This window comes from Sus scrofa, chromosome 9, assembly GCF_054392235.1.
Source record: "Sus scrofa isolate SSC_HxYL_T2T_F1_AM1 chromosome 9, Sscrofa_HxYL_maternal_Yorkshire_Landrace_v2.0, whole genome shotgun sequence".
Classification (NCBI taxonomy): domain Eukaryota; kingdom Metazoa; phylum Chordata; class Mammalia; order Artiodactyla; family Suidae; genus Sus; species Sus scrofa.
The window spans coordinates 14,943,349-14,960,866 of record NC_139391.1 but is presented as its reverse complement, the minus strand read 5'-3'; the positions used below and the strand labels follow the sequence as shown (position 1 = coordinate 14,960,866).

Here is a 17,518-nt window from a genome sequence, read left to right as displayed (position 1 = left end):
AAACAAGCTGTACCCAAACAGAACCATACCAAGACATATTATAATAAACATGGCAAAAGTTAAAGAGAGGATTCTAAAAGCAGCAAGAGAAACGAAAAGCATTAATTATAAGGGAATCCCCATAAGGCTATCAGCTGATTTCTCTACAGAAACACTACAAGTCAGAAGGGAGTGGCAAGATATGTTTAAAGTGCTGAAAAGAAAAAATTGCAACCTAGAATACTCTATCCATCAAGAATATCATTTAAATTAGAAGGGGAAATAAAGAATTTATCCAACGAAACAAAAGCTAAAAGAGTACAGCAGTACTAAACCCATTCTAAAAGAAATACTGAAAGGGCTTATCTAAATTTAAAAAAAAAGAGAGAAAAAAGAGAAAAAGAAGAATTAGGATGGAGGAAACCACAATTAGAAAGCAATCACTTAAATAAGCCAGCATACAGAGCTAAACATGAAGACGTTTAAAAAAAAAAAAAGACATCAAAATCATAAAATGTGGGCAAGGAAAGTAAGAAAATACAGATTTTTTTTTTTTATTTTAATGGTGTGTCTGAACCTATATGACTATTGGGCAAAAGCAAGCAGATAGAGGAAAGGGCTAATGTGCTTAAAAAAAAGGCCAACCACAAATAAAAACCAAACATTACATTCACAAAAACTGAAATGAAAAGTACTCAAGCATAAAATAAATGGAAACCATACAACCCAAAAAAGAAAAGAAGAAAAGACAAACATAGAATCAACTGGAAAACAAGGTTTAAAATGTCAGTAAATACGTATCTATCAATAATCACCTTAAATGTCAATGGAGTAAATGCTCCAATCAAAAGACACGGAGGGGCAGATTGGATAAAAAAGCAAACACCTTCAATCTGCTGCCTATAAGAAACTCATATTAGAGCAAAGAACACATATAGATTGAAAGTGAGGGGATGGGAAGAGATACTTCATGCCAATGGACAAGACAGGAAAGCAGGAGTTGCAATACTCATATCAGACAAAATAGACATTAAAATGAAGGCAATAAAGAAAGACAAAGAAGGACACTATTTTAATGGTTAAAGGATCCATTCAAGAAGAGGATATTACAATCATCAATATATATGCCCCTAATATAGGCGCACCCAGATACCTACAACAAATACTAACAGACATAAAAGAAGAAATCAGTGGGAATACATGCATAGCAGATTTTAACACCCCATTCACAACAATGGACAGATCCTCTAGACAGAAAATCAATAAGGCAACAGAGATCCTAAAGGACACAATAGAACAGTTAGACTTAATCGACATTTTCAGGACATTACATCCAAAAAATCAGAATACACATTCTTCTCAAGTGCACATGGAACATTCTCAAGGGTTGATCACATATTAGGGCACAAAGCTAACCTCAACAAATATAAGAATATAGAAATTATTTCAAGTATCTTCTCTGACCACAATGGCATGAAAGCAGAAATCAACCACAGGAAAAGAAATGAGAAAAAACTGACAACATGGAGACGAAACAACATACTACTAAAAAACCAATGAGTCAATGAGGAAATCAAGAAGGAAATTTAAAAATTAAAAAAGACAAATGATAATGAAGACACAATCACTCAAAATACATGGGATATTGCAAAAGCAGCGCTCAGAGGGAAATTCATAGCAATACAGGCCTTCCTCAAAAAAGAGGAAAAATCTCAAATCATCAACTTAACCCAACACCTAAATGAATTAGAAAAAGAAGAACAAACAAAGCCCTAAAGTCAGCACAAGGAAGGAAATCATACAGATTAAAGAGGAATTCAATAAAATAGAGATTAAAAAAACAATTGATGAAATCAATGAAACAAAGAGCTGGTTCTTTGAAAAGGTAAATAAAATTCATTTAAGATGATTTTAATCACTTTGGGCATTGTCAAATAAAGTCTACATAGATTTCATTTGAGATTGTACTAGATCCATTGCTGGATTTTAGAGAACTTGTACCTTTAAATTATTGAGATTTTCTCTCAACATGGCACACATCTCCATTTATTTAGATATTTTGTAATCTTTTATTTCTATTGAGGTATATTTGACAAACAATAAATTAAATATACCTAAAGTGTGCAATTAGATAGAACTGGATATCCATCTACATCATGAAGCCACTACCACAACCCAAATAATGAACATATCCATTAACCTCGAAAGTTTCGTCATGTCACTGTCTATCCCTCTCTCCCACCTTTAATAATATAGGCCAGGTGCTATTATTGTAAAATGTTTTAGCATTTTCTTGGTTTTATTTCTATAAACTCTATAATTTAGATATACTAGTGACTATCATCATCATTATTAAAATGTTTAGTAATAATGTTTAGATTTTACCCACATCTATTTATGTTTCAGGGTTTTTTTGGGGGGCGGGGGTTGCTACTTTTTTTTTTATCATAGCCTTTCCTTATGGAATTACTTTAGTTATTCCCTAAGTACATCATTTTGGAAATTTTATTAATGAAATCATGTTGGTTTTCTCTGAAAATATTTTTATTTTGTCCTTGTCCTTATAGATAGTTTTTGCTGCCTCTTCTATTCTTATTTAATATCTATTTCTCTCACCATGTTCAACACATTATTCCACTTTCTTCTGATTTACATTGTTGCTGTGGAGAATTCTATTCTTGTTCTAATTGTTTTCAATTTAGGTGACCTATTTTTCTCTTTTTACTTTTAGTTTGTATTCAGTGGTCTACAGTTTTATTCTGATGTCTATAGATGTGCATTTTTTATTTACTCTGTCTGATGTAGTGTTTATTGAATCTAATAATGTGTGTCTTTTAATAAATCCTGCAATATTTTCTGCTTTTGAGTTTATAAATTCTCCTGTGATTTTTTTTTCTGTTGTCTTCTTCTAGAATGGATTAATGTGTATCTTTTAATTCTATGCTAGCTATACCATAATGATTTATTTTGTTTTATCTCTGTGACTCATTGAACTGCATTCTTAGGATTTTTTATAGTTTAGTTTTCAGTTTGTTAACATTCCCTTCAGCTATGTTTAATCCACCATTTAATCCCCTCAATATTTTAATATTCAATGTATATAATTAAATCTAAGCTCTATTTATTTCATAAATTAGCCTGTCTCTTTTAAACAGTCTACTCTGTCTTTGGAATCCATACTTTGTATGTTTAAATGTTTTATCAGTAGTTATTTTATTTTCTGTATCTTATATTTCTAATAACTGAAGTCCTTAGGGTCCAAACATATTGCTTAGTGTTTCCGCTCATACTTGTTTACAAAGACTCTTTATTTTCTCATATATTTGGTGATTTAATATTTTGAACTCATCTTTGACTGACCTAATATGTATAAATCCTGAGGGTCCTCACATGAGATTTCTTTCCTTCAAAGAGAATTTACTTCAGTTTTTGCTATGATGCATAAATTATAACACCCAGGAAACCGCCATTTAAATTTCTTACTTGGTCTTTCTCAGACCATGAAGCTGTTATAAATCCTAACCCAAGCCCAATGTACAGTGAGACCTATAGACACAAACTCATAGAGGACCCTGCTAATGTGGGTGTCCTGGGGGCTATTTTTTACTTAGCACTAAGAAATCGTAGACATCGTTTGGCTCCCTGCACTATCCCAATAGATAATTTCCTCCTAGAATGTGGTTTTGCTAAAGGTAAGACTTTTATGGGTCTGATTTATGTGGGGGTGGGGGTAGGATGTGGATTTATGCCCCCTTTCCTTGCTGCCATCTTAAAAGCTCAAGGGCCTAGTCATTCACTTTCAGTGCAGTGTTTATTCACAAAAGCTTGAATGTTCTGGTATTGACATATGTTTGCTTACTCCGTAGCTTTCTGCTCCTGCTTGTCCTCATCCTAATTTTTCTTTTCAATTTTATCTTCTTTTTCTCTTTCTGGATCTTATGGGCTTTTCTTTGTTCTGTGAGTTCAACAACATAATTAAGTCTGTTTAAATGTCTTTGCATATCAAACATCTAGATGTTGTGAAACTTGAGCTTTCAAAAATGTTATCCTCAATACTGTCTAGAAATGTACATTGTCAAATTATTAATGTTAAAACATGTAAGGCATTGCATATTAAAACAATGCCTTACATCTTATAGTTAATATATTTAATAGCTTATGTAATCAATTGACCAAATTATTTTCAAATATTAATAGAGTTAATGTCTATATTGTGTGTAGTAAAATTGCTATTTTTCACACAGTTTAAATTTTATAATTTTATCTGATCTGTTTTATGTTACACTATTTTTTCCTCTTTTTATGCTTCCCAGGATAAAAAACATTACTTTTCTGTCAATTTTTAAAATATCATGACACACTATAAAAAAAAAATTATTGAGGAGTTCCTGTCATGGCTCAGTGGAAACGAACCTGACTAATATCCATTAAGATGCAGATTCGATCCCTGGCCTCCCTCAGTGGGTTAAGGATCTGGCATTGCCCTGAGGTTTGGCTTAGATCGCAGATGTGGCTCGGATCTAGTGTGGCTGCAGCTATGGTGTAAACTGGCAGCTACAGCTCAATATTTCCCAAGCCTGGGAATTTCCCTATCCTGCAGGTGTGGCCCTAAAAAGCAAAAAAAAAAAAAAAAAAAATTAAATGTAATTCATTTACAATGTTGTTAGTTTTAGGTGTACAGAAAGGTGAGTCAGTTATACATAGAGATTCTTTTTAGATTCTTTCCATTTAGGTTATTACCTGATATTGGATACAGTTCTCTGTATATATAGGGACATAAACAGTAGGTCCGTGTTTGTTATCTCTTTTATATATCTACATTAGTGTGTCTATCTTAGTTCCAAAGTGATCTATTTTAAAGTTTCTCCTTCGTGTTCTTAAGGTTTAACTATCAAGGATAGTTTCCTGGTTTTTGGCTTCACTTGCTGCCGAGTCAGGTGGGAGAATGAAGAGGTCTTGATTTAATAGCACCACAGTGCTCTCAGTTTCATCAAATAAAGTATTTACCCTATCATATCCTTGTCAGTTGGGGAACTCTTCAGTTTTCTTTAATCTTCTTATTTCCTTGTCATCTACTTGCTGTTTCTTGAGATATTTCAGTCTGCTTAACTGAGTTACCAATGTCTTTGGGAAATTACCTGTTGCCTAAGAACTTACTGAGCTTTGTGTGTGCCTGCATAACAACACCCTGGTTTTCACTGTTGGTCGGGAAAAATTCCATAACACATCCCAGCATGGGCTGAGGAACAGGCTTTATTCAAGACATTTAAAAAATAATGTTCACCAAAAAGATAAGGAATGGGTTCCCAAATCTTATCTTTATCCTCATGAAAAGCAATATTGGGATCAAGGGTCTCTCAAGGACATGCTCTATGTATACCTCCGAGGAGAGGACCTAGATCCTCTTAAGCTATAAGTTTTTACACTACAAATATGAGAAAATGGCTTTATCAGTGGGCGAATGAAAAGAATATCGGGGCATCAAGAAGTCAGAGTGAATATACCGTCTCTTGGAAGAGTTGTCTGGGAATGCCAGTTGCCCAGTCCTAGAAATGTTATAAACCCCTCTACCAGAGAAAGGAAGCCACTGATCTTTCATGGATACAATATATACTTAGGATGTGAAATTACACTAGTTATCACTAAAAAGAACAATGGTGAAATATTGTATCCTAAGCATATAACATAAAACTATTTTGGAAATTTGAACTAATAGGTATTAACAAATACCATAAACTAAACATTTAAATACTCTTATCTCATTAATACTCACTTTAGTCCTATGAAAGATTGGTGGCTTCCCTATATTAAGATGATACTCATTATCCATTTTATGTTTTAATTGAAGTATGGTTTATATATAATATCATATGTTACAGGTGTGCAATATAGAGATTCACAATTTTAGGATTATATTCCATTTATAGTTACTACAAAATATTTACTATATTCACCGTTTTGTACAATATATCCTTGTAGCTTGTTTTATACCTAATAGTTTGTACTTCAAAATCCCCTACCCTTATTATATCCCTTTCTCTTCCCCCACTGGTAAACACTACGTTGCCCTCTATATATGTGAGTCTCTTTCTTTATTGTTATATTGTTATATTCACTAATTGGTTATAGTTTTTAGATTCTACATATAAGTGTTGTCATACAGTATTTGTCTTTTTTATTTCTGATGTATTTTATTTAGCATAATGCTTTCTAGTTCCATCCATGTTGCTGCAAATGGCAAATTTTGTTATTTTTATGGCCGAGTAGCATTCCATTGCATATATGTACCACATCTTCTTAATCCATTCATGTGTTGATGGATAGCTAGTTTGTTTCCATGTCTCGGATATTGCAAATAATTCTGCTATGCAAGTGGGGTGCAATTATCTTTTTGTATCAGTGTTTTTGGATTTTTTGGATATATACCCAGGAGTTGAATTGCTGGGTCATATGGTAGTTCTATTTTTAGTTCTTTTGAGGAAGCCCCACACTGTTTTCCACCGTGGCTGCACCAGTTTATATTCCAGCAGTTGTGTAAGAGTGTTCCCTTTCTCCACATCCTCACCAATATTTGTCATTTGTGATTTTTTGGACAATAGCCATTCTGACTGCTATGAAGTGATAGTTCATTGTGGTTTCGATCTGCATTTTTCCTGATGATTAACAATATTGACCATCTTTTTTAGAAAGTTTAAAGGAATAATATACTCCCAAGCTAAGTGTTCAAAGACAAAACTATGCATAGGATACCCTGATTAAAGAATTAATTTCGTTTTTAATATTTGAGGGAAGCTAGTTGACAGTCATGAGGTAGGAACTGACCCTATCATGCATAGGTCATGGTGGGTAGTCCATGCTTCAGGGCATTTCTTTCTCTCGAAGTCTGGTAAGTTTTCTCTTTGTGTTTCTCCAAATTTTTGTCCAATTTCTGGAAAAAAGATGTCCCATACCCCACATTGACTGCCCAATTACCACTATAAAGTCTCTGTATACTGTTTATTGTCTTGAAATGTTCAAGACATGTAATATCCACTGTTGGCTATACTACAGTCCAAAGCCTGACTCTAAAATTGTAGTGCAATGGGATACCTTATAAGAATTCGTTCCTCGAGGGCCTCCCAACTTTAACCTTGTATAAAGTCAGACTATGAGGAGGTTACATGTCTGGGTCACATCATCCTCTCCATCCCCATGAAATTTCCTTAAATAACTTCATTTTCCACCATACCCTTACGTTTTACTATGGGCCTGTGATTTAAGAACCAGTGATATAGGAAGGCCTTCACTTTTCTTGTAAAACTGTCATCCTGGACATGGACCGTTACTTTGCTGAATGCTGTTCATGCAACAACCCTCAGGCTCTTAGCCAGGAAAAGATTTGTCTTTTCTGACCAACAGGTCATCCTCCTTTGATTGGACAATTAAAGCAATGTGTGATTAAAAAAAAAAATATATATATATATATATATATATATATATTTGGGAGTTGATATGCATGTGTTTTCATCCCAGCTCTATATCACCTTAACCAAATGATTAACCCTTCCTAAGCCTCAGTTCCTCTTCTGTGAAATGCAAGTTGTGAACACTAAATTACAAGATTATTCCGAGGAATAAAAATACCAGATGGGGTTACTGGGGATTTTTACAACAGCTGTTAGCACTATGAAGTCTCCGCTCTATGGAGGACACTGTGCCAGTTTCTTTGCATATATGATCTTTAAACTTCTCAGTCACACAAATTAGTTTCATTATCTCTACCTTATAGATGACTCAACTGAGATTCAGAGTATAGAAGTAACCTGTGTTGAAGTCACATAGCTAGTTGGTGGCTGAGCTAAAATTCAAAGTTAGGACTGATTCCTACATGGGCCACGTAGCATTTCCCTGGACCTTTTGCATTTTTCCCCTTTGTCCTATCTATGTGAAATTGCAGTTGAGTTTTATTTTCAGGAACTGAATTTCTCTTATATTTTCAGTATACAATCCCACTTCTCTGCACAATCTTATCAAGTCTTGTTTTTCTTTGGGAAGTGTGGGATGGGGGAGGGCTTTAAAAAACAAAAACAGAAAAACAAGCAAAAAACATGGTGCTTTCAGAGGAATTAGGAGTAGGAAGTGAGAGTAACATAAGTTTAAATCCTAGTTCTATCATCTTTTATTTGTGTAGACTATGTACTTCCGTTTTTTAAGTCTCAGGTTCTCATGTACAAATCATCTGTGTCATAGATTAGGACAAATATGATCAAGTGTACAGAGGACCAGCACAAAGGCAGGTGCATAATAAGCATTCAATAAATATCAGCAAGTACTGTTTAATTATGTCAAATGTCTTCAACCACTTTTCCTTGTGTTTGTATAATAAACCACCTCAAATCTTATCTGGGAAGTAATTAAGACAGTGTTCAAAGGACATTAATGATTATAAAATAAGTTATTTGATTTGAAAATTGGGATTTGGAGTGTAGCAGGAGCCCTTCGGAGGCTCTTCTGGGAACTGAAAGACTCTATAGGCAATTAATTGCTTGAAGTGGTATATTTACACAGAAGCAAAGGAAAGTGACCTTATCATGGTAAGCTGCTTTGTGCTACACTTATAAAGGTCTCCTGGGGTTCCTGATTCAACCTCCTCTGTCCTGAGCATGATAACTGTGAAGGCAATGTGTTCATGGTAAGTAAAGAGCATCAGATAAGGGTCTGCTTGGCTAGGTTCAAGTCCTAGCTCCACCACTCCCTACCTTTTGACTTCTATGCCTATTGCTTCAAATGCAATATTGGGATAATAATAATTCTCATGGAGAAGTTATGAAGATTTAATTTAGAAAGTGTTTGCCACCACAAGTTGCGCTACACAATGAAAATGTGAAAGCTTATTAAATTTTGTCCTCATTGTCATTATCTGGGAGAACATTTTTGAGTAGAAATTCCAGAACACTATTTTTCTTTTTCTTCTAATATTCCTGAAATGGAAGATGGGAGTTTCCTGATTATTAGGAATCATTAGATCTCAGAAGCAGTTGTTTCATCTCTTAGTGACTTCAATATAGAGGCTATTTATGGACAGGTAAGGAAGGGTAAGAGGACCAGCAGGAGGCAGTGAAGCACCCAGAGGAGATGGAGGGCATTGCCACCTCTAGGTGTGAAGGAGCAGAGGAAGGAAGCATGCCCAGAAACCACTCACCTATGTAATCCTGGAAGAGGACTACTCAATACAAACTGACTGGAACACTGGAGATGAAAATAAATGCTCCACCATGTTCTGCTCCCAATCAGTGATCTCCTGCAGGATCACCCATTGGCTGAATCTGATGAGAAAGTATGAGGAAGAGAAACAGGGACCTAGGGTATATAATCATGAGAATCTGATGACAAAGTATGAGGAAGAGAAACAGGAACCTAGGGTATATAATCATGAGAATCTGATGAGAAAGTATGAGGAAGAGAAACAGGAACCTAGGGTATATAATCATGATCAGTAGGGGGCACCTCCCAGGATACAGTCACAGTGGAGGAGGATCAGGGGACAAAAGGAGAAGGACTGATGCAGTTCAATATCAAAAACAAAACAAAAACAAACACACAAAACCAAACCAATGACTGGAGATAGGAAAGTACTAATTTAAAAGTAAAACATCCTGAATCCATTCACAGCTACTTACTAATTAGGTACGATTCCATTTACGTCAACATAAGTCTTGATGTTTCATCATCATTGAAAACTTCAGGGTTCTTCTGAGAAAAGAGATGAATATAAATAATTCAGTATAATATCAGAAATAAAGAGGTGTGAAAAATTGGTTATGCTAGCGATGTTTGTGATTGGGACACTGGAGGCTTTTATTATGCGGACATTAATTTAAAGAGCCCTCTAAACTCGTGTGTTTATTTATTAAATAAATATCGAGTGCCTATCATGGATAAGGTGCCTGTCGATACCTAGGGTGTAAGGGTGAACCAAAGCAACCTGGACTCTGCCATCAAAATGATAGTCTACTAGGCTTAAACACATCAATACATCTTTTGAATGTGAAATATGCAGTGAGAGAACCATGTTACAGTGAAGCACCTTAAGAGGGCTCTAATTTAGACTAGATGATCACAAAAGGATTCTATAAGGAGGGACCATTTAAACCAACCACCATAGAACGGTGAATTTGACAGGTTGGACTGAATAGGCAAGGAGCAAGACTGGGGAGAGTTCAGTGCAGACAAACATACGTACCACAGTCCTGAGACCAAGGTGAGTTTGGTCAGCATGAGGAACTAAAATAAGACCTTCATTTATCATGAATACAGCTTATGGGACAAAGAGGTGAGTGTGAAAGACATGAGGCTAAAGAGGTAGTCATGGACTGTCGTGCAGTGCATCCCTGGAGGCTACTGGAAAAGAGCTGGGAGTTTAAGTGCAAAGAGAAATCACTGCAATGTGTCTTTCATTTTAAAAAGTGGACCCCAGCTTTCTTTCCAATAGGTCATAAAGAGGCAAAAATTAAAAAAAAAAAAACCATGAGGAAGCTATTTGAGTGGCTAAGACAGAGATGATACAGGCTTTGATCAGGTTGGCAGTAATTCAGGTTGGCAGTAATGATATTGTCTTGAATCTGTTATCATAGCTAATCTGAGTAACCAGATGAAAACTTATTTTCTAACAACAGAGTAGCAAAACCATATCATGGTGTTATTGTAAAGACTGCATAAAATGTGTGTAAATAGATATCAAAATCCCATTTATACATAAGTATTTAAAATGCTAGAGCTCTGTCTTCACATATACCAGACTGTTGACTTCTTGCGTGTAGATATTTGTGTTATCCTTGTTTGTGTCCACTCAGACCCCTAATATAGTGCTTTTACAATGATGGAATATCTCGTGATGGCAAAATATTAAACTTTTAGGAAAGAACATTAGAAATCAGAACAAGCCTAGCAGACACATTTAACTTCTAGAATTTCAATTTAAGCTTCTTCTGTTTCCTTTTTAGACTTAGATACCCAAACTAAAGGGCTCATTAGAGGCTGCTTTGGGCATTGGTAAAAGGCCATCCAAAATCCAGTTTGTTGTTGTTGATTTTGGAAGGAAACACCATCCTGCACTTGCAGAATTATCCTTTAAGAACTGCAAAGTGCTCTTCAAATGAAGATGCATCCCCTTTATGAAATAGAAGAGGCAATGAAGAAACCAGATGATTTATATGTCTGCTTGCAGTAGGAGTGTAAACTGGCAAGATACGAAAGGATGAAATACCAGAGTCCCCGCCCCATCCTGCAATCATTCTCTGTTGTAAAAGTTAACTTTCTTTTTCTGTAGAATTTCTCGGAATGTCAGGGTGAAAATGCAGTTGAATCCCTAACTCTGGGACACTGGCATCACAAAGCTGTGAAGCAGCCCTAATTCTGGGAATCTACACACCATGTTGGCCTTTGGAAAGGCATTATCATCTAAAAGTAGCTGGGATGTCTTCTTTAATGAAGGACTTGAAACTAACCTGTAAACTATTTCATCAAGCTATGCATTTTAAACTAATTTATAATCCTAAGACAACATTTTAAGTGACATGCTTTTTATTTTAATTAAATTTTATTGGAGTATAGTTGACTTATGATGTGTTAGGTTCAGATGTACAGCAAAGTGATTCAGCTATGCAAAACACGTATATCCATTCCTTTTCTGATTTTTTTCTCATGTAGATCACTACAGAGTATTGAATAGAGTTCCTTGTGCTATATAGTTGGTCCTTGTCGGATCACTAATATGTGGAATCTAATAAAGAATAATAGTGGAAAACTTGTGCACAAAACAGAAATACAGATTTTGAAACCAGACTTATGATACAAAAGGGGAAACTTTGAGCAGAGGGATAGAATGGGAGGTTGGGGTTGATATATACAAACTATGTATGGAATAGATGTGTAACAAGTACCACATTTTAATAACTGTTAATGTGTCAGACAAGAAAATAAATCCTATGGTGAATCAGACTAATAACAAGTCAGAAAAATACTCTGTCTCTTGGAGGGAGATGAAAGGTTTTTTCTGAATGAATATGATAGAGTGGAATTATTCATTAGATTGTGATATGATGTTAAAGTCAATATGACAGATCACATTTGGGTATAATCAAGACTTTTGAGGAGTTACCATCATGGCTCAGTGGAAATGGATCCGACTAGGAACCATGAGGTTGCAGGTTTGATCCCCAGCCTTGCTCAGTGGGTTAAGGATCCAGCCTTGCTTTGAACTGTGGTGTAGGTTGCAGATGTGCCTCGGAGCTGGCGTTGCTGTGGCTCTGGCATAGGCTGGTGGCTACAGCTCCTTTTAGACCCCTAGGCAGGGAACCTCCATATGCTGCGAATGTGGCGCTCAAAAGAAAAAAAAAAAAAATGACTTTGAAAACAGTTGTCCATGAAGCCTTGTATGCAGGTTTAGCTATGAACCCTAAACAAAACAAATAAAATCTTACATGCCTGTTTCTGGTATTCTTCTTTCAAGCTATATAATTAAAAGACCAGTGGAGAATTTTTCAGTAATCCTAGTTGCCTGCTGGGTTTGTGTTCTCCTTGATAATATTAGTCCTCTATAAATATTATAGTGTCCCTATTGTGTGTTATTGTGAGGATTGAACAAAGGTAGGAAACAATCTTTGGCTGAGGTAGATTTGACAGGCAGCACAAGATACACAAATGGTGATAAATTTTTTTTAATCCCCTTATTCTCAAGATTTAGACATGTACCATGTAATTCAATTAATTAGCCAACAAATAATAATTTATTTGGTATCAGTGTTATGCTTACCTCCATTTTAGTGCAGCAAAGTTGACATTAAATAAAACTCTAAAAATCACGGTAGTTGGACTGTGATTAGCATTTACTAAGTTTGCTGAATATATGAATAAGTGAATGAAGGCCTTATTAAAATCATTGCCTATGGAAAAAGTTTATGCCTTTCAAAAATCTCTTTTTAGGCTCCCCTTTCTATGTAAAATCTTTGTTATTCTATTTCCATACCAGACATCTTAGACTTGCTATACTCTATGACTGTACCAATTCATATTTACTTAAGAAAATCCACACATCACATTTTGTTGTAATTGTATTTATGTCTCCCTAACCAGACCATAAGACGCTCACTGGCAGAAACCACTTTTAATTCAGGGCTTGGCATAATAATTAGAATATATTTAAATGTTTCATAAACTTATTATTCATTAATAAACTTGTAAACTCATGTATTAATTGAGACCCTTTTGTATATGAGTCACTATGCTATTGACAAGGTATCTATCGCAATCCTCAACCCTATAGCTACTTGTAACTCTCCAGTGTTAGCTCACTGAAGAAGACACTTATGTACTTATTCTGTCAATCAACTAATTAAAAACTAAGTTATATGTGTACAACTTGCTTGCTGGGGCAGAAGCGAGGTTCCTTAAAACTAGCGATGAAGAGAAATTGCTCACTTCTTCTTACCTTTTTGTGGTATTGAAATATTAACTCTGCCATATGGGTATTTCATTATCTATATATCTGGCTAGCTAACTAATAATGGTCAAGTTAAGTCTTTTTATCTTGGAAATTTATGAAAAGCATCCAAATACAGATTGAAAACCAGTTCTCCATGATGAGAATCATTGTCAGGCTGGCATGTTGCCTTCTGTGTGGAAGGTGGGGTGGCAAGGGTTGGAAGCTTGGAGTCAGCACGTGGTAAGCATTCAATACACTTCATCACTAGTTATGCAATTTTAAGAACAATTTATAAAGAACCATGCAAATTCTGATATTTCTAGAGTTTCTTCTGATGATAACGAAGGTGATTTTATCACTTACTAGCAACACTGAGATACTTTCTTTTTTAACTAAAATTTTAATTTGGCATTAATTGGAGATTCACACATGATTTTAAGAAAATATAGAAAGAACTTCTACTCCTTATCTATTGTCCTTTACCTATATTATCTGTTATCATTTACCATATTATGTTGCAAAAGTATAGTAAAAAAAAATCACCACCTCAATGTTGATATAGTCCAGATACTGTTCTATCATCACGAAGACCCCACACCATCTGTCTATCCCTAATCCTTGTCAACTACTAATCTATTATCCATTTCTAAAATATTGTCATTTTAATTATACTATGTAAATAGAATCACACACTCTTTAGGATTGACTTTTTCTCTCAGCATTCTTCCAAATTTTATTGGATATCAATATTCAGTTTCTTTTCATTGCCAAGTAGTATTCCATAGTGTGGAAATACTATGGGTTGCTTAAACATTCATCCTGAAAGGACATCCTTATGTTTCCACATAATGGCTATTAATAAATAAAGCTGCTATGCACATTTTTGTACAAGTATGTGTGAGAAAAAACTTTCATTTGGGGTCATTGGGGAAGCATCAAAAACTCATTCACAGGATCTTATGGTAATTATGTGTGCCCTGTTGAAAACTAAACATAGTGCTCACACCACTGCATTTTCTTACCAATAATGTATAAGTGATCCAGTTTTTCCACATCTTTACTAGTATTTGTAAAATTTATTACTATTTTTGTAATTTTCATCTTTCTGGTAGATATGCAGTAGGATCTCATTGTGGTATTAATTAGCATTTCTCTAATGGCTAAGGATGTGGAGCTTCTTTTCATGTGCTTATTTGTCATTTCTATAGTATCCTCAGTAAACCGTGGTCATGTTCTTTCGCATATTTTCTAATTGGATTGCTTCTTTTTTATTGATAGGTTTTGATGTTCTACATATAAAACTTAGTGACATATGCGGTTTACAAATATTTTTTTACCAGTCCGTACCTTGTCTTCTTGTCTTTTTATCCTTTTAACAGGCCTTTGAGAAAAAGCTTTTTTTTTTTTTTAAATATGGTCCCATTTTTCAGTTTTTTTCTTTTGGTGTCAAGTCTAAGAACTCCTTCTTTGACCCTAGATACTATAAGGTTTCTCCTATTTTTTTTCTTAAAAATTTTAGAATTTTATGTTTTACATTTAAATCAATGATCCATTTTGAGTTAATTTTTGTGTAAGATATGATACAGGTTGATATTCATATTTTTGCCCATGGATATCCAATTCTGTAGCACAATTTGTTCAAAACACCACACTTCCTCTGTCAGATTGCTTCTACATCTTTGCCAAAAACAGGCATATTTTTTGTGAGTCTATTTGTATTCTCTGTTCTGTTACATTGATCCGCGTGTCCATCCCTTTTCCGTAACCAGATCATTTTATTTTAGGCCACACCCCCGGCATGTGGAAGTTCCCAGGCCAGACATCAAAGCACAGCAGTGGCAATGCTGGATCCTCAAACTGCTGTGCCACAAGGGAACTTCCCATAACCACATGATCTTAATAACTATAGCAGTATATTAAGCCTTAATATCTGGTAAACTAATACTTCCCACTTTGTGTCCCCTTTGAAGATTAAGTAATTTTCAGCCTGTATTTTTCTATATGAATTTTAGGACAAAGCTGCCTATATCTCCAAAAACAAAACAAAACCAAACAAAAATACTGACATCTTGTTAGGAATTGTATTAAATCTGTAGATGATTTGGGGAGAATTCGCAAATTTACTACTTAATTAGCATGCTTACTATGTTGAATCTTCCAATTTGTAAATATAGTATGTTTCTCCCTGATTTCCTTCCAGCATTTTCAGACTTTTTTCATGTAGACAGCATGTTTAGTTAAGATTCTATGTAATTACTTCATTTTCTTTGGACTGGTTCTAAATGGTATTGTGCTTTTAAGTTTCTACATGTTCATTCTTAGGATATAGAAAATACAAATTTGTGTGTGTGTGTGTGCGCACGGATCTTACAACCTGAAATTTTGTCAAATTTACTTATTGGAATATTTTTGTAGATCCCTTGTTTTTTTTTATAATGTGGACACAATCTTCAAACAGGGGCCGTTTTATTTCTTCCTTTCCAATTTATTTGCCTTTTATTTATTTTTCTTGCCTTATTGTGCTGACATAGTTTCCAACACTCTAGAGTAGGAGTGCTCAGAGTGAATATCCTTTACTTGTCCCCAGTCTTAGAGAAAAAAACATTCAGTTTTTCAACACTAAGTTTAATGGCAGCTGTAGGATTTTTTTGTGGATGTTCTTTATCAAGTTTAGAAAATCTCTAGTCCTAGTTTTCTGGTAATTTTTTTTATAATAAATGGAGGTTGGATTTTGTCAACAGTGTTTTCTGTCAGATGTTTCAATCAGACAATTTTTCCTCTTTACTCTTGATGTGGTGGTTTACATTGATGTTTGAATGTTGTATGAGCCTTGCACACATAGCATAAATCCCTTTTGCCAGGATATATCATTTTTATACATCATTGGATTTGATTAGACAATATTTTGTTAAGTTTATGAAACATTCGTGAACCATTGTTCTATAACTTTGCTTCTTTGTATTGTACTTTTTGTTTGTTTTGGTCAAGGTAATAGAGGCCTTATAAAACTATGAATTGGAAAACCTTCCTTTTTCATTTTCTGGAACACAGTAAAATCGGTATTAATTCTCCTTTAAATACTTGTTAACATTTTAAGTGGTGTTATTTGGGCCTGGAGATTTTGGATCTGTGGGTGCTTTTTAATTATGAATTTGATTTTTTAAATTTGTCATAGTACCATTAGGAGAAGTTTATTTATTTCGATCTATTTTGATTTGGATGAGTTTTGATAGTTTGTATTTAGGGAATATGGCCTATTTTTTTCTATGTTGTTGAATCCCTGAGCATAAATGTGTTCATAGTGGCGAAAGATCTGCATCCCCTCTCTCATTCCTGATATTAGTGGTTTGTGTCTTCTCTCCTCTTTCGATCTTGATAAAGGTCTATCAATTTCACTGATTTTTTTTTTCCCCAACGATCTTGATAGAGGCCTATCAATTTCACTGATTTTTTTTTTCCCCCAAAGAAATATCTTTTGGCTTTGTTGGTTTTCCTCTATTGTTTTCCTACTTTGTTTCCTTGATGCTTCTCTTATTTTTACTATTTTCTTCCTTCTCTTCACTTTGGGTTATTTTGCTCTTCTTTTTCTAGGATCTTGAGATAACTAGGACATTCTGAGAGTTGAAAGTGTGGCTGAGCATAATTTCACTCTAAGAATAGTTGTGCACTGGGATTTCCTGGGCAAATGAGACAGTTCCTCTAGTGATAAGCCTTCACCACTGAGGCTGTAGGAGTTATATTCATGACCTTAACATGCATCACAAAGATTCTGCCCTATGACATCTGGTTTGCACTGAGCATGTCTCCCTTGGCTTTGGGTTACTCATTACTGGTTGCAAAGAGAACAAAGCATTTTCCTGTTAGGTTCTGTAGTCTTGTCACTGCAATATGCGCAAATTGGATCAGCATTGTTTTCTGTGGTACCAGGAGACAGGCACTAAACTTACAATAAATTTTCAGAGATGTTAGCTCAATTTTACAGTATACTTCTGTGTGCCAGACCTTATTGTTGTGCATGTTAAAATCAATCATTTATTCCTCCTACCAATATTATGAGGTAGTGTATAAATTTATATT

The 17,518-nt window shown here is 34.8% G+C and overlaps 1 protein-coding gene across 9 annotated transcripts in view; it reads left to right on the top strand.

The window, feature by feature from the left end:
• Positions 1–17,518, top strand: part of TENM4 (teneurin transmembrane protein 4) — a 2,941,714-nt gene that overhangs the window by 1,054,471 nt on the left and 1,869,725 nt on the right. The window lies entirely within an intron of this gene.